The 26,037-nt window shown below is 45.3% G+C and overlaps 1 protein-coding gene and 1 pseudogene across 4 annotated transcripts in view; both read right to left on the reverse strand.

Annotated features, from left to right (window-relative positions):
* The window catches only part of CAMK1D (calcium/calmodulin dependent protein kinase ID), a 462,154-nt gene that overhangs the window by 353,964 nt on the left and 82,153 nt on the right, over nt 1–26,037 (reverse strand). The window lies entirely within an intron of this gene.
* Nucleotides 7,213–7,361, reverse strand: LOC116527284 (annotated as a pseudogene).

Below are 26,037 nucleotides of genomic sequence, written 5' to 3' on the forward strand. Positions count from 1 at the left end.
AACCTCTGCACATAACTGAAATGCACAAACTCTGCCTGCTTTATGGGTGATGGACAAATCCAAGCTCTCACCCACCATTCTCATCAGACTTCAACACTGGAAAGGCATAACAGAATTTAGGACTGCTTATTCCTTGCCCAATAACCAGAACATGTGAGGAAAGTGTGTGCTGTTGAATGTCACGTTTTGCTTCAGAGAATTAACATGTGAATGGTTTATAAGTGCTCAAATATAAAGAATATGAAATAAACAAAATACATTTGGGATGAACTTGACCAGACTTTTCTGCCTTGTCTGACAACAGCCACTAACACTAAACTTCTCAAATTACTGTACACATGGCGGGGGGACTTAGGTAAAGCCATAAGATCAAATGGTACACTTTCTGAGAGCATCAGCCTTGCTCAATGTGAGTCTGCAATAGTTCTGCAGGTGTCCGGGTTCATTTATTGACTACTCTCTGCACTTGGGAGCTCTGTGGTAATCTGAAAAGTGCTGCTGAAGGAGATGGGAAATACCAATTGATGGAACGCCCACCTGCCGAGCCCTCTGCTAGGTGTCTGCACAGAGAGTCCCACTTAATTTCTTGCCTGGTCATTCAACAAACACAAGAAAAACAGGGGACAAACAACCAGTGACTTTTATTTACTGTTTTGATATATATTTTAACTAGGTTTTCAGACCCCAGCTAAGTGGGGCTATATTAGTCCACTTTCATACTGCTATAAAGAACTGCCTCAGGCTGGGTGATTTTATAAAGGAAAGAGGTTTAATTGACTCATAGTTCAGCACAGCTGGGGAGACCTCGGGAAACTTACAATCATGGCGGAAGTGGAAGCAAGTTCCTTCTTCACAAGGTGGCAGGCAGGAGAGGGAAGGCAGGAGGCACTACCATATATTTATAAAACCATCAGATCTTCCGGGAACTCACTATCACAGGAACAGCACGGGGAAAACCGCCACCCATGATTCAATCACCTACACGTGGTCTCTCCCTTGATAAATGGGGATAATGGGGATTTACAGGGATGATAATTCAAGATGAGATTTGGGTGGGGACACAAAGCCTAGCCACATCAGGGGGTGATGTATATCAGCCCCTTCAACTCACCTTCGCTAGATGAGAAAACAGCACCAAGAACTTGGTAGTGAAAACAAAACAGCAGTCATCTCAGAGGTGAGAAAACTGGCTGATACAGACACAGATGTGCTGGCAGATTACGAATTCGTGTTTACTTAAAAAGGTAAATTGTTCCATTATAAACAAACCACCAAATTTACTAACAACTAAAATACTGATAAGCAGCAACCTATATTTATTTATACATTTTTTTAAACTCTTAGAGCTGGTCAGGTGTGGTGGCTCACACCTGTAATCCCAACACTTTGGGAGGCTTAGGTGGATGAATCACTTGAGGTCAGGAGTTCAAAACCAGCCTGGCCAACCCAGTGAAACCCTGTCTCAACTAAAAATTCAAAAATTAGCTAGTTGTGGTGGTGTGTGCCTATAATCCCAGCTACTCAGGAGGCTGAAGCAGGAAAAGTGCTTGAATCTGGGAGGCAGAGGTTGCGGTGAGCCAAAATCATGCCATTAGAGCGTATTTTCATTCTCTAAACCAAACAGGAAATAAGTTTGCTGTTACTGGTCTTGGATTCTAGACATGAATGCCAGCTGCTGGTTACACAACAGAATTTTGACAAAAGATGTTCATTCTCTGGCATATGTTCACTTCTTCTTCCAGCCCAGTTAGAGTGCTCTCTGTCTATGCTGCTCAGCTCTGCCGTGTGAGCTACTGTCACCAGCACTGCTTCACTCCAGAGGACTCCATTACCTTCACAGGTTAGAAATAAGAGCTCAAGCTGGGCGCACTGGTGCATGCCTGTAGTCTCAGCTACTCAGAGCGGGAGCTGAGGGAGAGACTGCTTGAGCCCAGGATGTCGAGGCTGCAGTGAGCTATGGCCATGCCGCTGCACTCCAGGCTGGGCAACAGAGCAAGACCCCATCTCTAAACAAAAAAGGGAATGAGAGCTCCACAACTCATATCAGCCCAGTAGGCACGTCACATCTGAACTTTGACCGTTCCCATGTTTACTAATGAATACTACACAAAAGCAACATATAAATATCAGCTCTCTTTATTGTCGTTGTTCTTGTTACTGTCATATTTTACACCAATTCTGTTAGACGGTCTTGAGACTTTCACAAATATGATCCAATGCTTATAACCATTTTTTTTTCTTTGAGACGGACTTTCGCTCTTGTTGTCCAGGCTGGAGTGCAATGGCACAATCTCGGCTCACTGCAACCTCCACCTCTCGGGTTCAAGTGATTCTCCTGATAGAGCCTCCCAAGTAGCTGGGATTATAGGCATGCACCACCAGGCCTGGCTAATTTTTGTATTTTTAATAGAGACGGCGTTTCTCCATGTTGGTCAGGCTGGTCTCAAACTCCCAACCTCAGGTGATCTGCCCACCTCAGCTTCCCAAAGTGCTGGGATTGCAGGCGCAAGCGACCGCGCCTGGCCATAACCATTTATTTAAAAAAAAAAAAAACTTAATAGGCCAGAAAATCAAATTATCCATTTAGTAATGAAAAATACATGAATTCTTCATGAAATTAAGAGAATCTGGACTTTGACAGAACATCAAAACTCTTGGGAACATAAACTCATTCTCTTTAATTGAGTCCCAAGGGAGATAAGGGTCTTGGTATAAGATGGAAGAAGATGGAATATTCTGGTGAAATGGATCTGAGAAAAGAGTGTTCATTGTTTCAGAGAACAGGGAACAGTTCCCAGGAAAAGCAGTGTTTGGTTTCTGTGATGAGCAACAAACTTCCTCCTCCAAAGAGAAGTGGTAAAACAATCCGGTCTCCACTCAAGGCATCTACTCTAAGAGACACCTTGGCTAGCATCATAGAAGAACACCTAAAAATAACTGTGAAACACTTCCACCACCGCTGCACTACTTTTGGGTATTCTTACTTTGAAAGCATCTCTTCTTTAAACTACTACCCCAAATAGTAAAAAGCGTTTAAGGATCAGACGGCTCTCACCCAATTTCCCTTCAGCCAATTTCCGGGTGGCCAGGACCCTTTCTACATCCTTGAGTACACCCGCTTACGGCAAATCGAACCTGCCCTGGTAGGGTTGTCTCACCAGCAATGGTGGATGTGAACGGTCCCGTCCTCACGGGCTGGCTGCAGCAACTCCCATCACCAGCCCCAGAGATACTGCCCAAGCTTCCTGTAAGGTGAATCGAGAAGGCAGAGTGGAGGTCCTTGTGCAGTCGCTACCTACCTTTTTCCTTATCTACTAGGAAACAAAAGATCACTTCCTTCCAAGCCCCCTGAGATTCTAGGAAGACAGATCTGACAAAGTTCTAAATCAGCTGGTCCTCAAACAGAGCCCAACCTTTGAAACCCCATCTCTAATAAAAATACAAAAAATTAGGCCGGTGTGGTGGCAGGCACCTGTAATCCCAGCTACTTAGGAGGCTGAGGCAGGAGAATCGCTTGAACCCAGGAGGCAGAGGTTGCAGCGAGCCGAGATCACACCACTGCACACACACCAGCCGGGCAACAGTGCAATCTCAAAAAATAAAAAGAATTGGGAGGCCAGGAGTGGTGGCTCATGCCTGTAATCCCAGCACTTTGGGAGTCTGAGTAGGAGGATTACTTAAAGCCAGGAGTTGAAGACAAGCCTGGGCAACATAGTAAGACCCCATCTCTACAAAAATTAAAAATAAAATAAAATAAACTGGGCATGGCAGTGCACACCTATAGTCCCAGTTACTCAGGAGGTTGAGGCAGGAGGATCGCTTGAGCCCAGGAGTTCAAAGCAGCAGGGAGAAACTATCACACCAGTGCACTCCAGACTGGACAAGAAAGTGAGACCCCATCTCTTTAAAAACTAAAATAAAAAAGAGTAGAGAAATAGAAAATGCAACAACAAGTTTCCATTATCCCCTTTTTGTGCATTTCCTAGATTGACAGGGATGTCTATGACGCCTGGAGCATTTCCTTAATACACCGTAGAGTGGAGTTTATCATGATTAGGAAATAAAGATCTGTATGAGGCTGCATTTTTTTTGTCCTGAAAACAAATCTGATTTCTGGTGTTTTTGTAACTAGATCACAGATCTAGTAATGCTTGTGAATACGCTGGTTCCATGTCAGATGGAGCTGGAGTCTGCACTGGTTGTCAGGAAAAGCCCAGACTCACAAATCTGGCTGCCCAGTCTGTGTTATTTTTCCTTCGTTCTCTGAGCAAAACTTAACTCTTGCTGTTGCAAACCTAGAGATGCTGGAAGCAGTAACATCGCCTTTCCCCACGGCTTTGATCTATGTTACTCATTATTTCTCAGGTTTCATCCACATTTAATTGAACCCGAAGAGACAGAGAAAAATCTCTCTTGCAAACGAATCATTTCATCATAAAAACTTTTTTAAACAACCACATTTATCTTTCATCGAATTCAGAAACCATTACAGAGAATTCTGCCAATAAAAAGAGCAGGAAGAGAAAATATAAATAAATAAACGCAAGAGAAGTATGTTTCAAACATCCACATTATCTACCTGGAGCTACCATCCTGGGATTCTCAGACAAGGACTGTCACGAAGAAATACGGAATGTGAGAGCTATGTGATTTATCTGAGTGTATGCGTGGGGTTTTTTCAATTTTCTGTAGCTAATATATAACAGGAATGAGGATTTTTTTTAAAAACTACTCCCTGAATAGAAAAAAAAATAGACTTGTCACAGTAATGTCTCATCACCTAATAATCTATGGTTATAGTCACAAATCACATAGGTAACATTAGCCCCAGAATAACTTAACCGCTGTGAAAGCAAACTCTGATGGTCAAAAGCACATTTTATTTATTCAACTAAATTCTAGTTTTCCACCAACGTAGCAGTGGACTGGGGTAAAGTCACCTGCCATAATGTGGGTTTTTTTTTTTTAATTTGAAACTTATCAGAAGTGATAATGATATTATGATAAAATGTAATCCTGGCCAGGCTCCGTGGCTCATGCCTGTAATCCTAGCATTTTGGAAGGCCGAGGCAGGTGGATCACCTGAGGTCGGGAGTTCGAGACCAGCCTGGCCAACATGGCAAAACCCTGTCTCTATTAAAGACACAAAAATTATCTGGGCGTGGTGGCACATGCCTGTACTCCCAGCTACTCAGGAGGTTGAGGCAGGAGAATCAGGAGGCAGAGGTTGCAGTGAGCCAAGCTCACACCACTGCACTCCAGCCTGGGAAACAGAGTGAAAATCGGTCTCAAAAAAAAAAGAAAAAGAAAAGAAACTTACCTGAAGCAATAATGATACGATAATAAAATGTAATCCTTACTGCTGTAGCAAAAGATTAAATGTAAGATTTTACACCACTTTATCATCCTCTATGCAAATATTGTTCACAGGGCTAGGTGCAGCGGCTCACACCTGTAATCCCGACACTTTAGTAGGCCAAGGCAGGAGGATCACTTGAGCCCAGGAGTTCAAGAGACCAGCCAGGGCAACACAGTGAAACCCCATTTCTACAAATATTAATTATAACAACGAAATTCATTGGCCTGGCAGCACATGCCTTCAGTTCTAGCTACTTAGGAGGCTGAGGTAGGAGGATCACTTGAGACCAGGAGGTAGAGGCTGCAGTGAGCTATGATCATGCTACCGCACTCCAGCCTGGGTGATGGCGCAAGACCCTGCCTTTAAAAATGAAATTTAAAAGCACTGTTTGCAAATGCATCATGAACAAATAGGATCAGCAGTGAACATCCCCTCTGGCCTCAGCTTGGACTCCTTCCACCTTCCTCTTTCGGTCCTGCCGCATGAGCCTTCTCTTTCTCACTAAGCATCTGTTTGTCATGTGATGTGTTTGCCTCCTCAAGAAGCCAGCTCCAGGAAAGCTTGGACCTTAATGCTTCCACTGCTCTAAGCTCGGCATCTGAGATAGCAGATGGTGCATGGAAGAGGCTCAGTACGCATTTGCTGATGACTGAATGAATGAATGAATGAATGAATACACTGACTTTGCTTCTGAGTAAAGAAATGCAGTCAACCACCTTCACTCTCCACCACCTGCTCTGGGTCTCGTTCAAAGTCAAAGGCATTCCCTGGCCAATTGGCTTTCGCTGGTTGCTGATTTCCTTTTCTGCATGATTCAAAGGTCAACACAATACATCAAAAGACCCATGCAAAGGAGGCATTCCTACACCTATTCCCAATCACTCCCGTTTCCTGGGCCTCAGACAGAAGAGCATTTTATTATAACTTGTTCATCCTTCTAGTGTTATAGTGCAAACATAAGTAAATTCACATATATATTTTCCTTTTCCCCTCTTTCTTATACAAAGGGCAGCATAATCCATGCACTGTTCTCCACTGTGGCTTTTGTACTTGGCAATGTACCTGGAAATCTTCCCAAATCAAAACACAGATTTTTTTTTTTTTAGACGTAATCTTGCTCTGTCACCAGGCTGGACTGCAGTGGCTCAATCTCAGCTCACTGTAACCTCCACCCTCTAGGTTCAAGAGATTCTCCTGCGCCAGCCTTCCAAGTAGCCGGGATTACAGGCGTACACCACCATTCCCAGCCAATTTTTGCATTATTAGCATAGACAGGGTTTCACCGTGTTGGTCAGGCTGGTCTCAAACTCCTGACTTCAAGTGATCTGCCTGCCTTGGCTTCCCACAGTGTCGGGATTACACGCATGGCCAGAACAGAGATTTGTAGCATTCTCTTTAACAGCTGCATAGTGTTCCACTGCAGATACACACCATCATCCCTTTAACCAGTCCCTTATTGACTGATGGGCACTTGGCGGCTTCCAGCACTCTGGCGTTAAAAAGCTTCAATTATAATTGTGAGCAAATGTCATTTCATCACATGTGTGGGTGTATCTGCAGTAAAGATTCCCAGAAACAGGACTGCTGGGTCAAAGGGTAAATGTATCCGTAACATTATTTCACGGCACCAGATTCCCCTCCTGTTGGCTTGTTCAAAAATACTGTTAAGTGCTACAAAGAAGCAGTGATATTTTATTTTTTATTTTTATTTTTTTTCTGAGACAGCGTCTCACTCTGTCGCCCAGGCTGGAGTGCAGTGGTTCAATCATAGCTCACTGCAGCCTTGACCTCCTGGGTTCAAGCGATCCTCCCAACTCAACCTGGGACCACAGGCACACACCGCCATGCCTGGCTAAGATTTTGATTTTTGTAGAGACAGGCCCTCACCATGTTGCCCAGGCTGGGTGATACTTTAAATGTATGTGTGTAGTACAGGTCCCAAGAATCTTTTCCATTCTTATCATGGGGACTGTTGATCTATTTCTTTACTTTCATAAAACACAAGTTCTTTCAAAATTTAAATCAATTCGGCACCCCCCAGTGGTGGTCTGAGTTCACCTTCCCTATTAAACTTGTATCCAACAATTTTCTTAAGCTAATAGGTTTTCCCTCTATCAACCTACTGGAAGAAAACAGCCTCTCTCAAAAAGACTTGGAAGCCTAGTTACTATGGGTGGAATTAAATTTTTATAAGAACATTCAGGAATTCTAAATCAGCAGCAAATATTTTTCTCATCACAATACACAGAATGACATGGAAAGAAAACATAAATGAATCTTTTAAAACTTTATTCATTCCAATTCATGGGATCCCCAAACCTAGTTTATATTCCCAGAGTTTTTAGTAATTCATGACTTTTTCACAGTGAGAATCTATAATTAGAAAATGATGTCTATCTACAGAAGTGATAAAGGGTTCTTTCCCACCCTAGCTTCTGGAGAAGGCATGAGGAAACAATATGGTTTCACATGAGAGTCTCAGATTTCAGGAAATTGACCTTCTGACTTAGAACATTTATTATAGGCGGGGTGCACCAAAGCAATGATCTGCTTTCATACTGGCACAGACTGGCTAAATACAAGCCATACGAGACTAAATTCACTCCTTTGTGTAATATGGTTTTGTATAACATCATCAATTTACTTTAAAATCATTTGGCACGGGCAGCGTGATAGTCTCCATGAGGTAGTTACTGTAAACGTCAATTCTAAGGACGGTCAGTTGCCCTAATCAATAACTCATACTCCATCCACAAAAGACATGGACAAGAATTTTTCAGCTGTTTTCTTCGTACTGGTCCAAACTGGAAACAACCAAATGTCCACCAACTATAAAAAGGGACCTAAACTTTATATGATAAAATATTACAGAGCAATGGGGAAAAAATGAACAACTTGTACATGCAACAACAGGAACCAATCTCATAAAACATAAGTGCAATTCCATTCTTACGTGGAATTAAAAAGCAGGCAAAGGCCAGGTGCGTTAGCTCATGCCTGTAATCCCAGCACTTTGGGAGGCCCAGGCAGGCGGATCCCGAGGTCAGGAAATCGAGACCAGCCTGGCCAATACGGTGGAACGCTGTCTCTACTAAAAACACAAAAATTAGCTGGGCGTGGTGGCGCATGCCTGTAGTCTCAGCTGAGGCAGGAGAATTGCCTGAACCCAGGAGACAGAGGTTGCAGTAAGCCAAGATCATACCACCACACTCCACCCTGGAGACAGAGACTCCACCTCAAAAAAAAAAAAAAAAAAAGCAGCAGGCAAAACTAAGCTAAGGTGACAACAGTCAGAACAGTGATTACCAGGCTAGACACAGTGGCTCACGTCTGTAATCCCAACACCTGGGGAGGCCAAAGTGGGCAAATTGCTTGACCTCAGTAGTTGGACACCAGCCTGGGCAGCATGGCAAAATCCTGTCTCTACCAAAAACCACAAAAGGTAGCCGAGTGTGGTGGCACACATCTGCAGTCCCAGCTACTCAAGCAAGGCAGGAGGCTCACTGGAGCCCGGGAGGTCAAGGCTGCAGTGAGCCCTGGTCACGCCACTACACTCCAGCCTCAGGGACAGAGCAAGACCCTCTATCCTGAGGCCAGATTCCTAAAAAAGTTCCAGCTGTTGGTTTGGGAAATTTCTGGCTGCCTGGCGCTTCTCATAGGATAAGAGAATCCTGGTTTTGGAATACCGGAAAATCTGTCTCAAGGGAAGCCTTCATACAATGTGGCAGACAGAGCACGTAGGAAGGCACAGAGCGGGGACTCCTGATGACAGAAACACCACACAGACGGCACTCGGCCGGCCGGCCTGCTCGCACACTTCCTGAATGAGGGGTCTTACGTGGATTTGGTCTGAAACTTGCTTGCGTTATAACCTGGCAATAAGACTGTAGAACAGCTGACCATCATTCACCTAAAATTTTACCTACTAAAAAACCTGAGCATGTACAGTCAATCTGGCTTAGTTGGGTTCTCAACAGGTTTGCAGATTATTAGATGAATGGCAACCCAGGGCAGGCACAGTGGCTCACACCTGTCATCCCAGCACTTTTGGAGGCTGCGGCGGGAGGATCACTTGAGTCCAGGAGTTCAAGACCAGCCTGGGCAACACAGCGAGACTCCATCTCCACAAATAATTTAAAAATTAGCCAGGCATGGTGGCGCACACCTATAGTCCCAGCTACTCAGGAGGCTGAGGCAGGAGGCTCCCTTGAGCCCAGGAATTTGAGGCTGCATTGAGCCATGACTATGCCATGGCACTCTTCACCCGGGAGACAAAGCAAGACCTTGTCTCTAAAAAAAATTAAATTAAAAAAAAATGGCAACCTGCAATCCACATAACATGGTGAGAAATTTCCTTATGAATTCCTTGTAAATGAAATGAACGAAGGGGCTAGAAGCGAGAAAAACTGGACCCGTAAGCAACTTCACAGCAAGACCCAACCAGGGGGAGGGTTCCCACAGCCCCTACAGAGATCTGCTGCAGGCCCCTTCCTCTTCAGCATTTTATGACTTGTAGGGAGGGGGGGACATGATCATCATATCATAATTAATTTTGTGGACAACCCAAAATTAAACCAAACTCAGAATTCTAAAAGATCTTGACAGGCTGACGTAGTGAGCTGGATCTCACAGGATTGACCACAAAAGTTAACAACTCAGAACAAAACAGGCAAGGCTCCATGATAAAATGTATCGTAGTTGTTACATTTCAAACTTGAGGGGTTTTAGATAACCAGCAGTTATCAGCAAAGTCCATATAAGTCAGAAGTATGTTTTATGTATTATATTTCAACAGAGTTTGCTTTTAAAAATGTAGTGCACACATACTCACACACCGATGTTCACAGCAGCCTGACTCACAACCACCAAGAGGTTACTCCAAGAGTCCATGGACAGATGAAGGGGTAAGCAAAACATGGTCTAGCCATACAATGGAATAGTATGCGGCCTTAAAAAGGAAGAAAATTTGGCCAGGTATGGCAGCTTACGCCTATAATCCCAGCACTTTGGGAGGCCAAGGCAGACGGATCACAAGGTCAGGATCCATCTCTACTGAAAATACAAAAATTAGCTAGGCGTGGTAGCATGTGCCTGTAATCCCAGCTACTCAGGAGGCTGAGGCAGGAAATCCCTTGAACCTGGGAGGAGGAGTTTGTAGTGAGCCGAGATTACACAGGTGCACTCCAGCCTGGCAACAGAGCTAGACTCCATCTCCAAAAGAAAAAAAAGAAAGAAATGTATATCACGGATACGAAGACAATTAATATTTATTAAGTGCCACTATTATCAGCATTGATCTCATTTCTCTCACCCCTCTAAATAAATTAGTCTATGAAGCTGAGACACAGGAAAAGGGCTGCCCAGGGGTGTAAATCCACAGATAGGGCCAGGGCGCTGGGTCCCCAGGTATTCCAGGTCCCAAGAAGATGGTAAGAGTGAAGAGGGAACGGGTACTCCACATTCCTGATGTCCACGGCAAAATCTCCCAGAGCCTCCAACCTCTTCCTCCTCCCAGGGCAGAGCAGGCTTACCTAGCTGGCCAGGAGGGGATGGAGGGGTCCCAGCCCAGCTGCTTCTCCTCCTTTCTCTTGGGAACCCGCTGGATGCCCACAGTCTACTTCTCTCCTCTGGGCAAGGGGAGGAGCCTGCAGGGGCTAGGTGGACTGCTTCTGAGGCTGAGAGAGGGGAAGCCCTTTATTAAAACATGGCCCAGTCCTCCAACGGAACTTTGGTCAGGAAAGAATGTAACGTTTTGATCTCCATCTGCCTGGCCCCTCAGCCCTACTTCTCAATTGGTTCAGAGCTCACGGGGGAGAGGATGGTTCTCCTTGCTCCCCATCCATGCCTAACACACCCAGCACCATGCCTCTTACAGGGCAGGCCGGTTTGGGAGGGAAGTCTCCAAAGCTGGTTCCCACAGTGGGAGCCTGCACGAGGAGCAGAACATGCCCATCGGCTCATGACCTCTGGGGCCAGCAGCACCTGATATTCACCAAGCAGCCAAAGCATGACTTTTTCATTCTTCTTTTATCCTGGAACAATGGGAGTTTCCTTAGACAGGTAACCCAATAGACCCAGCATTTAGTCTCCTTGAAGACAACACCAGAGTCTCAAATAACAAAACAAACCTAAAGCCAAAGGGCTGTCCAAGTCTCCGCTGTAACTTGAAATGGCATTAGGAACATTTATGGAGACTATAAAATATATGACGCAAAACCTGCTGGGCCTCAGACCAGGGCACGGCCTCCTCCTCTCTGGCCAGTACACGAGTCAGCCAACCACTGGCAATGCGTGATCTGCCCAATCTACAAGCCAACACCAGCTGGAGACACCACGAACCCACCCCTATTTATTCTATTAACCAAATCATTTCCCCATTTCCATTTCATCTTGCAAGAGAGCCATGTTCATGTCCCTAAAGCGTCAATCCTTCTTTAAGAACATGAAATTAACAAAATCACAACGGCACTTCCTAACGGTATTAAACATGAAACTTTCATGCTTATATAAACCCAAGTTAGTTCCACCTCCTCATTCCCCAAATGAAGTGACTATGGAACTGTAAACTCAGTATACACCCAACTATAACTGGGGAAACTGAAATATAAACTGGATATTAGAGGATAGTAAGAAATTAGTATGAATTGTATTAGTTGTGATAATGCTATTTTGATTACATAGGGAAACTTCCTCCTCCTTCCTTCCTTCCTTCTTTCCCTTTCTCCCTCCCTCCTTCCTTTCTTTCTCTCTCTCCGCCCTCTTCCTTCCTTCCTTCCTTCCTTCCTTCCTTTCATCCTTCCTTCCTTCCTTTCATCCTTCCTTGGGTGAAGGAATAGAGATTTACACTACTGTTAATATGGGTGTAACATCAAGATGTCTCTAATTTTTTTACATACATGTGTCTTTTTCTTTGTTTTTTGAGACAGAGTCTCACTCTGTCGCCCTGGCAGGAGTGCAGAAGTACAATCTCAGCTCACTGCAACCTCCGCCTCCTGGGTTCAAGCAATTCTTCCACCTCAGCCTCCCAAGTAGCTAGGATTACAGGCGCCTGCCACCACACCCAGCTAATTTTTGTATTTTTAGTAGAGACAGCGTTTCACCATGTTGGCCAGGGTGGTCTCGATCTCTTGACCTCATGATCCGCCTGCCTTGGCCTTCTCTGATCTTAATGGCCAAATACTCATTTAACATTGGCCCAGGAAACATCTGTTCTGAGTTTCAAAGACAACATCAGTGTACCAAGGAACTCGAATCTTTCATAACACAGTAATATGACATAATAGAATCTGAACATGATCATACGGTAGCAATCATGAACCGCTTGCTGTGTACCAGGGACTATTCTAAGTGTTTACAAGAATGATCTCAGCAAATCACAGCATCTGATGACATTATTATCTCCATGGCATTGATGAAGCAACCAGGGCACATCGAAGTGAAGAAACCCGCCAAAACCACAGAGCCCACCGCAACAGTCAGCGTTTTGGACAACTCAGCCAGACCTGCTCCTGTGACCACACCCCACTTCCAGTAGCCACATTGCTTGCTTTTCACTGGGTAGAACGGTCTGGGGATAATTTCTTCTCATTCCTGTCTTTAAAAATAGTACAAAAAGATAAAAACAAGTAAAAGAGAAAAATAAAATCTGCCCCACAGGCCAAAACAACATATCTGATGTCAAAAAAATTTTTTTCACTTTGTTTTTCTCAACAAAAATTCAAATCGCTCAAGTACTGCTTGACTCTCTCTCCAAACAAACCTAGGCAAGAAATGCAGATACTCTCCAGTTTCTCCTTCAGAGAACACTGTGGGTGGGGCGTGGTGGCCCATGTCTGTAATCCCAGCACTTTGGGAGGCTGAGGCAGGAGGATCCTTTGAGGCTAGGAGTTCAAGATCAGCCTGGGCAACATAAGACACCCTGTCTCTACAATAAAATAAAAGTAAGTTTTTAAAAAAAAGGCCGGGCACAGTAGCTCATGCCTGTAATTCCAACACTTTGGGAGGCCAGGGTGGGAGGATCACTTGAGGTCAGGAATTGGAGACCAGCCTGACCAACATGGTGCTTAGCCAGGTGTGGTGGTGCACGCCTGTAATCCCAGCTACTTGAAAAGCTGAGGCAAGAGAATCACTTGAATCCGGGAGGCAGAGGTTGCAGTGAGCCGAGATCATGCCATTGCACTCCAGCCTGGGCAACAAGAGCAAAACTCCGTCTCATAAAATAATAATAATAAAAATAGGTTAAAAAAATAAATTAGCCAAGCATGGTGGTGCAGTTGTCGTCCCCATTACTCAGGAGGCTGCGGCAGGAGAATCACTTGAGCCCAAGAGTTCAAGACTACAGCAAGCTATAAAAATTTTTTACTTAAAAGTTAATTTTTGTTTCAAAAAGGATCTCACTCTGTCACCAAGGCTGGAATGCAGCAGCACGATCGTGGCGAACTCCAGCCCCAACCTCTTGGGCTCAAGCAAACCTCCCACCTCAGCCTTTTGAGAAGCTGGGACCCCGGTGCACACAACTGCACTCAGCTAATTCTTTAATGTTTCGTAGAGACAGGTTGTTGCTCTGTAGCCCAGGCTGGTCTCAAACGCCTGGCCTCAAGCAGTCCTTCCATCTCAGCTTCCCAAAGAGCTGGGATTACAGGCATGAGCCACCACGCCCAGCCCTAAAAATTAAACATTTTAAAAAAGGAAAAAACTATCTCCAGTGGCCAGCAGAGGCCTCTCACCATGAAATGCCAGACAGTTACCAATCATTCCCTTTAAGAACTCTAGGTGAGTTTCTGCAGAAAAAGTCACATGGGAAACAAAGAAAGTAGTTAGCCTTCCAGTACCTTTGCTAACTTCTCTAGTGTTGACAGTGACTTCGAACTAATCTTTATAACTTAATTACTTCTTTAAAGTGGTACCTTCTGAAGCTAAAAGGAGATACACATCATTCTGCAGAAGAATATACTCGGTAAAAAAGAGAGAGAGAGAGAGAGAGAGAGAAAGAGACAGTCCACAAAACTTAGATCCAAACAACTGATCCCACCAAAGGAGAGGTCATCCTAGAAACAGTGAAATGTCTTAGGATGAATTGGGGACGTTGCCAGTTGGGACATTCCCTAGTTCTGTTCCAAACCCCTTCCCTACATTCAGTCCAATCATTTCCAGCAGGAATACATTTAAGTTACCTCATGTAATCTCAGAGAGGTCAAAGAATTCTCAAAGGAAGTCGACATTCAACTAAGACACAGCACATAGGATCTGACAGCAGGGAAGGGAAGGTAGTCTCAAACCAGACCACAAGGACAGAGAGTTCTAACTCCACAGGGCTTGGGAATCACTGGCATAGAGGTTGCTGCAAAGTCTCCAACTGCAAAAAGAGAAGGGATGTCTATCATGGCTACTATCCATACTTTAAAAACATCTGAGCTTCCTCAAATACTACTGTCAGAGGCACTGGAACCAGACCAACTCCTTCCTGAGTAGGGGCTGGGTAAAATGAGGCTGGGACCGACTGGGCTGCATTCCCAGACAGTGAAGGCATTCTAAGTCACAGGATGAGACAGGAGGGCAGCAGGAGATACAGGTCACAAAGCCCTTGCTGATAAAGCAGGTTGCAGTAAAGAAGCCGGTCAAAACCCACGAAAACCAAGATGGCTCTGAGAGTGACCTCTGGTCGTCCTCACTGCTGCACTCCCCCCGGCACCATGACAGTTTACAGATGCCATGGCAACGCTGAGAAGTGACCCTATCTGGTCTAAATTATCCACCCCTTGCTGAGCACACCATCAAGAAAGAACCATAAACATGGGCAACCAGCAGCCCTCCGCGCTGCTCTGTCTATGGAGCAGCCATTCATGATTCCTTTACTTTCTTAATAAACTTGCTTTCACTTTACCCTGTGGACTCACCCTGAATACTTTCTTGCACGAGACCCAAGACGGTCTCTTGGGGTCTGGATTGAGACCCCTTTCCTGTAACACTAGCAGGCTGAAGGATGAAGTAATAATTGAGGCAAAGAGCCTATATTTCCTATCTGCAAAAGAAATGAGCAGTACCATCTACAAATAACAGGTGTCTCTCACACAAAATACCTTTATTTCTCTCACTGGGAACTTTTCATTCTTTTTCAAAATTTGTTATTGCTAAAATTAGCATTTGATATTCACAAAACGTCAACAGCACGTCTATATCTGCTATTATGACCTCACGATTCGTTCACCTCTGAACTGACTTTCAAAACATTAACTTCAGCCCAGCAAACAAGTCAGGCACAAAGATAAGGAAGACAATTAAAAGTTATACTAACAATCAAACCAAAGGGGCTCTGTAATTTTCTACAGTTGCTGGGCACAGTTTATGACTTTTACATTAAAAGGGCTGGGAAGGCTTCTTTCTTTTTGTTCTTGCAGACAGCACAAAAGCCACGATTACCATGGCTAAAGGCAAGTCAGGGGAGAAAAAAAAAAAGCCTTGGGAAACTTTCCAGTCTAAAAAAGCATGTGAACAGTACTTGGTGGTGATATTTTGAATACCCAAAGAAAAGTCTGTCTACTCTGCAGCCCAGCACATAAGGGCCATGCTAACACTGAAACCAGCCAAGGAACAACGGAGAACAGGACAGCGGCCCATCTTCATGCCAAAGGAAGCCAAAACAAAATGGCAGAATCGAAGCTAAGTCTGCCTAAATTCTAGTCATGCACCATTTAAACAACTTCCAAGGTGGTTTCATTTCAGAACTGTTACATGAACTTCAGTCAGTGAAAACCAAAAATAGAATTCTAAGCCCCCCCAGCTGACTGAATGGAGGACCCTCCTCTTGGCCAAAGGGATTCCAAAGAAAACCTGAAAACCTAGTGCCAGCCATGATGGGAAGGGAGGGTCAGACAGGCCTCATTCTACCCTCCACCCTTTGGAATTCAGGCACCACTGGCCAGCATGCACTAACATTAAAACAGAAATCTTATGACTGAGAAAACCAATGCTTTGTAGCAACAAGACTCCAAATTCCAGGCCGGGCGCGGTGGCTCACACCTATAATCCCAGCACTTTGGGAGGCCGAGGCAGGTGGATCACGAGGTCAAGAGATCAAGACCATCCTGGTCAACGTGGTGAAATCCTGTCTCGACTAAAAATAAAAAAAATTAGCTGGGCATGGTGGCGCATGCCTGTAGTCCCAGCTACTTGGGAGGCTGGGGCAGGAGAATTGCCTGAACCCAGGAGCGGAGGTTGAGATAGTGCCCTTGCACTCCAGCCCCTGAGTAACAAGAGTGAAACTCCAGCTCAAAAGAAAAAAAAGACTCCAAATTCCAGCCTGTCTGTAATACAGCATCACATGACAGCAGGCCCTGAAAGAAATCAAAGTATTTTACCCCAAAATATATTTCTTTGACATATTTTGAAACGACCCTACAAAGCTGTCTCTTGAGGAGAAGGTCTACATTCTGGAGAGAATCCCATTCCCTTTCCACATCTTTTCCTGTCCCAGGAGAGATTTAAGAGTCTGGCACCTTTACCATCTAATCTCTCTGAAGCCTGTTACCTGGAGGCTTCAGCTGCATAATAAACACCTTGGTCTCTACAACTCCATATCTTAACCCAGGCATTCCTTTCTGTGGATTCCACATCTTTAGATAATAACTTAACTCTTTCAACCAACTGCCAATCAGAAAACCTCCGAATGCACCTGGAAACCCCAGCTTGCAGTTGTTCTGGCTTTCTGGACCAATCCAATGCCTTAAATACAGTATTGAATGACGCTGGCCTCTAACTTCCGTCCCTCATGTATAACATCAAGCTGTAACACAACCACCTTGGGCACGTTCACAGGACCTTCTGGGGCTGTGCCACCAGAAGGCCTTGGTCACTCATAGTTGGCTCAGAATAAACCTCTTTAAATATTTTAGAGAGTTTGACTCCTTTCATCACCATCAGCATATACTCCTCCTCAAAGTCTCAGAGGCCAAGGAAATGGAGGTTTCCATGACGGTTCTTACGCCTGACTGTTTGAGGCATGTGAACCAGAGCAACGCCATCTTGAATAGGAGCTGGTTAAATAAGGTTGAGACCTACTGGGCTACGTTCCCGGACAGCTAAGGTATTCTAAGTCACAAGATGAGACAGGAGGTTGGCACAAGGTACAGATCATACAGACCTTGCTAATGAAACAGGTTGCAGTAAAGAAGCCGGTCAAAACCCACCAAAACCAAGATGGCGACAACAGTGATCTCTGGCTGTCCTCACTGCTACACTCCCACCAGCGCCATGACAGTTTACAGATGCCATGGCAATGCCAGGAAGTTACCCTATACGGTCTAAAAAGGAGAAACATGAATAATCCATCCTTTGTTTAGCATATCATCAAGAAATAACCACAAAAATGGGAAACCAGGCTGGGTGCGGTGGCTCACGCCTGTAATCCCAACACTTTGGGAGGCCAAAGTGGATAGAACACCTGAGGTCAGACCATCCTGGCCAACATGGTGAAACCCTGTCTCTACTAAAAGTACAAAAATTAGCCAGGCATTGCAGCAGGCACCTAAAATCCCAGCTACTTGGGAGGCTGAGGCAGGAGAATCACTTGATCTCAGGGAGCGAAGACTGAAGTGAGCTGAGATCGCACCACTTCACTCCAGCCTGGGCAAAAGAGCAAGACTCTGTCTCAAAAAACGAAAATAAGAAACCAGCAGCCCGGGCTGCTCTGTCTATGGAGTAGCCATTCTTTTATTCCTTTCCTAAGAAATTTGCTTTCACTTTACTCTATAAACTCGCCCTGAATTCTTTCTTGAGTGAGATCCAAGAACCTTCTCTTGGGGTCTGGCTCAGGACCCCTTCCCTGTAACTTGAATATATGAGCACAACACACGGTTCATGCTTCATGAAGGTAACAACGACACTATATTGCAACTACAAGTTTGTATCCTGGTTCCTGTCCCCTCCTGTGTCATCGCAGGAATCCTCAGAATGGAGGTAACATAGGTTAGCCCTCTACGTTGACCATGGTGCCTGGTGTAGAGTGAGCACCCTTCTGTTCCATGAATACTGAGTACATTTTACAAACAGACAAACCCTGAGAATTCTTGCTGCACAGAAACATTTTGTATTCAAGTCACAATTTCACTACTGAGGCTTAACGTCTTTCAATCTGTTTTTCCAGAGTCCTTAGATATATGTATAAATATATTTCTGAGAGGCCAGTGTTTTCTCTACTGCTGTGAGTTCATAGGTAGAAGGAATAAAGAAAATGGTTCAAAATTGGCCTGGCGCAGCGGCCACGCCTGTAATCCCAGCACTTTGGAAGGCTGAGGCAGGCAGATCACCTGAGGTCGGGAGTTTGAGACCAGCCTGACCAACATGGAGAAACCCCATCACTGCTAAAAATACAAAAATTAGCCGGACATGATGGTGTATGCCTGTAATCCCAGCTACTCAGGAGGCTGAGGCAGGAGAATCGCTTGAACCCAGGAGGCAGAGGTTGCGGTGAGCTGAGATCACGCCATCGCACTCCAGCCTGGGCAACAAGAGCAAGGCTCCATCTCAAAAAAAAAAAAAAAAAGAAAAAAAGAAAATTGTTCAAAATTGAAGGGAAACATTAGAAAGGAAAGAAATAGTGAGAGAACAAAAGTAGAAAAGTGAAAGAAATGAGAAGAGATTAAATGGAAAGAAAGTAAAGAAACTTCGGACTTTGGCCTGAAGTCTACCATCACACTGTTGCCTCCTGTCATGGTTAAATTTTGGATATTTCCAAATATATTCACATCTCGCATGCTTCTCCTTACAAATGAAAATAGATGAAGTAGGCTTTCACTTTTCCCAAAATGCTCAACAATGGTTAGATGTTCCTTTCTGATCTTTTCCTTCTTTGGAAATAAGAAAAAAACACTCCACATAAAACCTTTCAGAACCTTAAAGCGCCACATCCGCAGGAAGGCTTTAGACTCAGGGAAAGTCTAGAAAGTCTTTTAGGCTGAGACGAATGTTCAAGGTTTGGGGTTACTAAAAACTAAAAACAGTGACTATGTATAGAAGGGCTTTGCAAATCTATCTGAAATAAAATGTTCAGAGAATAAAATCCCATTTCCATAAAATGTCTAAGAGAAAACAAACTTTTAAGGAAAACAAATTACTAGGAAAGAACCTTCCCAGATCCTCGAGCCTACAGTTTACATTTTACTGAGTTTTGGTCCATCTGAATTCTTTAATAAGACTTGAAGAATTATCACTGCTGCATTTTATACCATCAAAGGGATTCTCATTCATAACTTGAAAAATAAAGTACCTATTTCCTTTCCCCCCCCAGATTTTTGTGCAAGAAAATTTATTTTACACAACTCCCAATCCATTCTGTGTCCTAGAGATTTGACTGAAACTGACTATAATCAAGCACTTCTCAGTTTATCTGGCGGTTTTAGTTGCCATCTCTAAGTACAGAATAGAATATAAAAAGAAAAGGTAAGTTTAACCTTCGGAGTGGGAAAGACTTTGGCTTTTTACTTTTTTTTTTTTTTGAAACAGAGTCTCACACTGTTGCCCAGGCTGGAGTGCAGTAGCACAATCTCGGCTCGTTGCGACCTCCACCTCCTGGGTTGAAGCAATTCTTGTTCCTCGGCCTCCCAAGCAGCTGGGATTACAGGCATGCACCATCACACCCAGCTAATTATCATTATTTCTATTTATTTATTTATTTATTTATTTATTTATTTATTTTTAGTAGAAATGGGGTTTCACCATGTTGGCCAGGCTGGTCTCAAACTCCTGGCTTCCAGTGATCTACCCGTCTCAGCCTCCCAAAGTGCTGGGATTACAGGTGTGAGGAATTTTTAACAAAAGAAACACATACAAATGTATTTAAAGGCCAAGCACAGTGGCTCACACCTATATTCCCAGCACTTTGGAAGGCCAACATGGGTGGATCACTTGAATACAGGAGGTCAAGACCAGCCTGGGCAAGATGGTGACAACTCATCTCTATAAAAAATACAAAAATCAGCCAGGCATGTGGCATGTGCCTGCAGTCCCAGCTACCTGGGAGGCTGAGGCAGGAGGATCACTTGAACCCCGGAGACGGAGACTGCAATGAGCCAAGGTCACACCACTGCACTCCAGCCTGGGTGACAGAGTGAGACTCTGTCTCCAAAAGAAAAAAATACATTTAATGTAAGTCATATGTGACATGAGAGCCTTCAGAAATGAAGACCAAACCACCCAGGAAAAACTGTCTATTTGCGTGGACAGTCAGGCTGAAGTATGACTGGAGGACGAACGGGTTTCATGTAATGGTAATGAACTAGGAGAAACTGAGCAAGGCCTGCTTTTTCCAATTCTTCTTGGCCTCTGGGAATAGGGCAGAACCCCACCGGAATGAGGTCTTAGGACCTACCTTTTGGCCCACTTTAGGGGAGAAGGGTTAGAGAAGGATGGAGAGTGACCTTCCTGCTTCTGTGGTTTTCTCCATTTCCTTCAGCCTAAAATATTCAGTATGTCAAGAGGCTATATTTTCAGGCAGCATTTCCTGCTTCCCATCATATACACAGATCATTTTCAGTTTTGAAGCCTACAGGACAGGAACCATGTTTTATCACCTGTGCGTTTCCCAAGGCCTTAGCACAGCACCTGGCACACACAGCAACTCATATACTTTATTGAGGTATAATTTATCTGCAATAAACTGCATTCATTTAAAATGTGTCGTTGAGGTCAACTTTTGTCACATCAACTTAAACAAAAAAAAAACAAAAAAAAAAAAAACAGATATCTGGCCGGGTGTGGTGGCTCACACCTGTAATCCCAGCACTTTGGGAGCCCAAGGCGGGTGGATCACCTGAGGTCATGAGTTCAACACCAGCCTGGCCAACATGGCAAAACCCCTTCTCTACTAAAAGTACAAAAATTAGCCGGGTATGGCGGCATGTGCCTGTAGTCCCAGCTACTCAGGAGGCTGAGACAGAAGGATTGCTTGAACCCAGGAGGTGGAGGCTGCAGTGAGCCAAGATCACATCACTGCACTCCAGCCTGGGTGACAGAGACTCTGTCTCAAAAAAAAAAAAGGTATCCAAAAAGACTAACATACAGTAGGAATGGCAGGAAAAGGCCTACTGTTTAATAATCATGAAATAATTCAAATAAGACTCTTATGAGTGGTTTCAAGGAATGAATCCCAGGCCCAACCCACAACTGCCTTTCTTCAACTTAGAGAATTTTCTGCTAGAAAGTAAGACAGGGGATAGGGCTTGGCTGTGTCCCCACCCAAATCTCACCTTGAATTATAGTTCCCATAATCCCCACATGTTATAGGAGGGGCCCAGTGGGAGATGACTGAGTCATGGGGGCAGTCTCCCCCATACTGTTCTCGTGGTAGTAAGTCTCACGAGACGTGATGGTTTTATAAGGTGCTTCCCTGTACACTTGGTGCTCATTCTCTCTAGCCTGCCACCACGTAAGACGTGTGTTTTGCCTTCCGCCATGATTGTGAGGCCTCCCCAGCCATGTGGAATCGTGAGTCCACTAAACCTCTTTTTCTTTATAAATTACCCAGTCTCGGCTATGTCTTCATCAGCAGCAAGAAAACGCACTACAACAACTCTAGGCCACTAAAGTCTTACCCATTTTATTTAGAAAAACAAAATCTCCTCAGATGGTGATACCAAAGACACAGCAGAAGAAACAAAAAAGCCCTTGATCCCTCTCGGGATTCCAGGGATGGTGAGCTCAGCTGCAAAGCACTCAGCAGTGCGGCTCCAAACCCAGACCTCTCACCGACCTGCACACCGACGACACGACCTACAGCAGGGAGGAGGAATGGTGACAGCAAACCGTACAGTTGCTACCACAGCCAGGCCCCAAAACACAGGCAAACAAGAAAACACACACCCTTTCCTCCTTCCAGTCGTGCCCATTCAAACTCCACCGCTCGCTAACCAGTGATAAAGCTCCCTGAAAAAATAAAGGGACGTAAAGGGACGTACACATACAGAGTCATTTTCAAAAACATGTGGCTCTCCCTGCCTGGCCTCCAGCCAATAAGTGCTCCCAGAGATGACAGCTTTCAATAGATATTAAACCATAACAACCGCTCGGGGCTCCGAGACGTACACAGCCTTTTCACCCACAGAAAGCACCTGCCAAGAACGACTTCCAATAGGAGTCATGGAAAAGAAAAAGAATGTTTGTCTCTGGTACACAAAGCAAAGTCCTCAGACCACCTGCTCGATGGAACTCGGGATAATAGGCCCTGGTGGACGCAGACAACAGTGCCTGACGTCTGTCCTTCCCTGGCGACGGTCTCCCACACGTGATGGGCGCATGGCTCTATTTTAATAAACAGGAGGGGAAGATACAGGAAAGGGCCTGCATCAGAAAGCTGAGGTTCGGGGAAAATGCCATAGCAAGCGAAAAATCAGTTAGAAATATTAAGTCTTTCTTCAAAAATTGAAGTAACATGACTGGGTGCAGTGGCTCACACCTACAATCCCAGCCCTTTGGGAGGCCGAGGCGGGTGGATTGCCTGAGGTCAGCAGTTTGAGAACAGCCTGGCCAACGTAACGTGGTGAAACGCTGTCTGTACTAAAAATACAAAAATTAGCCAGGTATGGTGGCGGGCACCAATCCCAGCTATTGGGAGGCTGAGGCAAGAGGATCGCTTGAACCCAGGAGGTGGAGGTTGCAGTGGGCCAAGACTGGAGATTGCACCACTGCACTCCAGCCTGGGCTACATGAGTGAGACTCCATCTCAAAAAAAAAAAAAAAAAAACTGAAGTAACACGGTGCTGTCCACGGATGCGAAGGATGCAGTTTGCATTTAACATCCAAAGGCAGGTTTGCTATTGTTGTTTCACTAAAATCAAGACCAATTACTATATCACAGAATAGAGCAAGGCAGGAAAGAAAAACAAAGGCTTCCTCTAAGGAGAAATAATTTATTGCATCTCTACCGCAATGCCTCAACCTTCAGAAGCCAGGGCGAGAATTCTAAGTCTCAAATTGTTCCTTCATTCCTAGAGCAACGGCAACAATGTACAACCACCATTCCTGGCTAAGAGGACAGCAGCTGTCGCAAATTTCATTAAAATGTTTCATTCCCAAACCAGTGAAACAAATGTAAAAATGGTCCCAGTAAAGACAAGAACATGACCTCAAAAGAAATTTTTTTTAAAGAAACGTATGTCCAGGATCTTCAACTGATGGAATCCCCAGTGCTTCAAAAACAGGCTTTTCTTAGAAGCTTCTTAAGAAAGGAACTGAATGAATGTCATGGGGGATTATGCCTTTTTCATCTTCCCAGTTCAGCAGGGACAACAGCCACATGCATAACTCCATCAGGACAGGGGAAGCAAAGTAATCAGAGACGTAAAAAAGACGACAGTGGCTTAACGTGGTCCTTCTTCAAGGAGGTCAGCGCTGCAGCCATCAAGGACAAAAGGAAAAGGTCCCATGCACAAGGTGAAGGACCCATGACTTCGGGCACCTGAATCACGCTTTGCTAAACCTGGCCCATCGTGGGGTGTGCAGAAACGAGCACAGTCTTCGAAAGGCCCCCTCGCAAGGTTGGCTCCTGGCTGGCACCTGAGAACTTGGATTTCAGGAGGGTTCACACCATCCTAACTGAGGAGCAATTCACTGCGCCTCAACAGTTTATACAAGCAATGAGCTTTCTGTTGAACATCTGCTTTCATTCTGAGATTCTGGAATTTGCATCTGTGCTAGGCAGCAGGTGCCAATGTGACCAGCTCTCAGAAAGAACCCTAAAAAGAAAGAAGCCGACATGGATGTATACCGCAGGATTCCAAGCACATGCCATTCTAGAAAAGGGAAACACGGAGGCAGGAAAACAGTCTGTGGCTGCCAGGGGTTGGGGACAGAGCAGGGAAAATATGCAGAAGAGGGGGGATGTTTAGGGCAGTGAGACTACTCTGCATGATTTGATCACGGCAGATCCATGTCACTATGCATTTGTCCAGATCCACAGAATGCGCAACACCAAGAGTGAGCCCTAATGTGAACTATGGACTCAGGCCGACCGTGGCGTGTCACTGCGGGTTCATCAGCTGTAACCAAACGCACCGCTCTGGTGAGGGATGTTGATAGCAGGGGAGCCTGTGCATGTTTTGGGGCAGTGAGTATATAGGAAATCTCTGTATCTTCCATTCGGTTTTGCTATGAACCTAAAAATGCTTTAAAAAGTAAAGTCTGGGCCTGGTGAGGTGGCTCACGCCTGTAATCCCAGCACTTTGGGAGGTCAAGGCGGGCAGATCACCTAAGGATGGGAGTTTGAAACGGGCCTGGCCAACATGGTGAAACCCTGTCTCTACTAAGAAAATACAAAAATTTAGCCGGGCATGGTAGCAGGCATCTATAATCCCAGCTACTTGGGAAACTGAGGGAAGAGAACCTCTTGAACCCAGGAGGTAGAGGTTACAGTGAGCTGAGATCGCGCCATTGCACTCCAGCCTGGCGACAGAGCGAGGCTTTGTCTAAATAAATAAAGTCTGTTTTTAAAAAACAAACATATGAAAAGGGCCAGGCACGGTGGCTCACACCTGAAATCCCAGCACTTTGGGAAGCTGAGGCGGGCAGATCACCTGAGGTCAGAAGTTCCAGACCAGCCCAACCAACATGGTGAAACCCCGTCTCTACTAAAAATAAGAAAATTAGCCAGGCGTAGTAGCACGTGCCTGTAATCCCAGCTGCTCAGGAGGCTGAGGCAGGAGAATTGCTTGAACCTGAGAGGTGGAGGTTACAGTGAGCCGAGGTTACAGTGCGCCACCGCACTCCAGCCTGGGCAACAAGAGCAAAACTCCGTCTCAAAAGAAAAACCTGGCTGCCGAGTCTAACAAGCTTCCCTGGCAGACACCATGTCACATGTGTCACCTCCACTCAATGCTGACTGAACTAGGCATCAAGTGGTGGCAACACCTGCATGCCACCCCCCCGGAGAGGACGCTGGGAAGTTTGTGCCCGCCTGACCTGCGCTCCGCCCGGCGCCCCTCCCCTGTGCTGATTCTGCTCTGTGTCCTTCTGCTGTGATAAATCTTAGTCATGACTGTGACCACGGGCTGAGAACTGTGAGTCCGTGGAGTGAATCATAAACCCGGGGGTGGCCTTGGGGACCAATGCATGAGCACTTAATATGTTCACTGTTATGGATCGACTGCTCTTTAAAAACACCACAGATCCTGAAAAGAGACGGGTCTGCTGGCCTCAGGGATCCTGCGTTAGGCCCTCATGCCAGCATGCCCATACAGATGGTAGACACCATTACACACGTCGCCACCACTCGTTGCTGACTGAATGAAGCATGCCGTGTGCCCACGTCCCAGCCCCCCGCCGGGAGAGGACTCCTGACTATTTGGAACCCCCATGGGGCTCTGCTGTGGAGACAGCTTCCTCTATGACGGCTGAGATGGGCTCACTACAGCACCACGGCTTATGAGACCAGAAAGTCAGGCATCCCACCAGGCAGGGAAACCTCTGCCCCCAAAGGCTTTACCGCCACCTCCTCACCACCAGTGAACATACACCCCACAGAAGTCAAAAGGCATCCTTTCTTTCAAAAAACAAAGTCAGCAAGCCTCCATAAAACCCAGAATAATGCCACTGACCAGCTTCCTAGATTTCCTCCTAAGATCCCTGCCCTTCATCCTCCTTAGACGAGTCTTCATCCAGCGAAGCTGAGGGCTGTCCCTGAGAAGGGGCAT

Source organism: Sapajus apella, unplaced genomic scaffold (genome assembly GCF_009761245.1).
Source record: "Sapajus apella isolate SASKATOON/1434 unplaced genomic scaffold, GSC_monkey_1.0 scaffold53, whole genome shotgun sequence".
Taxonomy (NCBI): domain Eukaryota; kingdom Metazoa; phylum Chordata; class Mammalia; order Primates; family Cebidae; genus Sapajus; species Sapajus apella.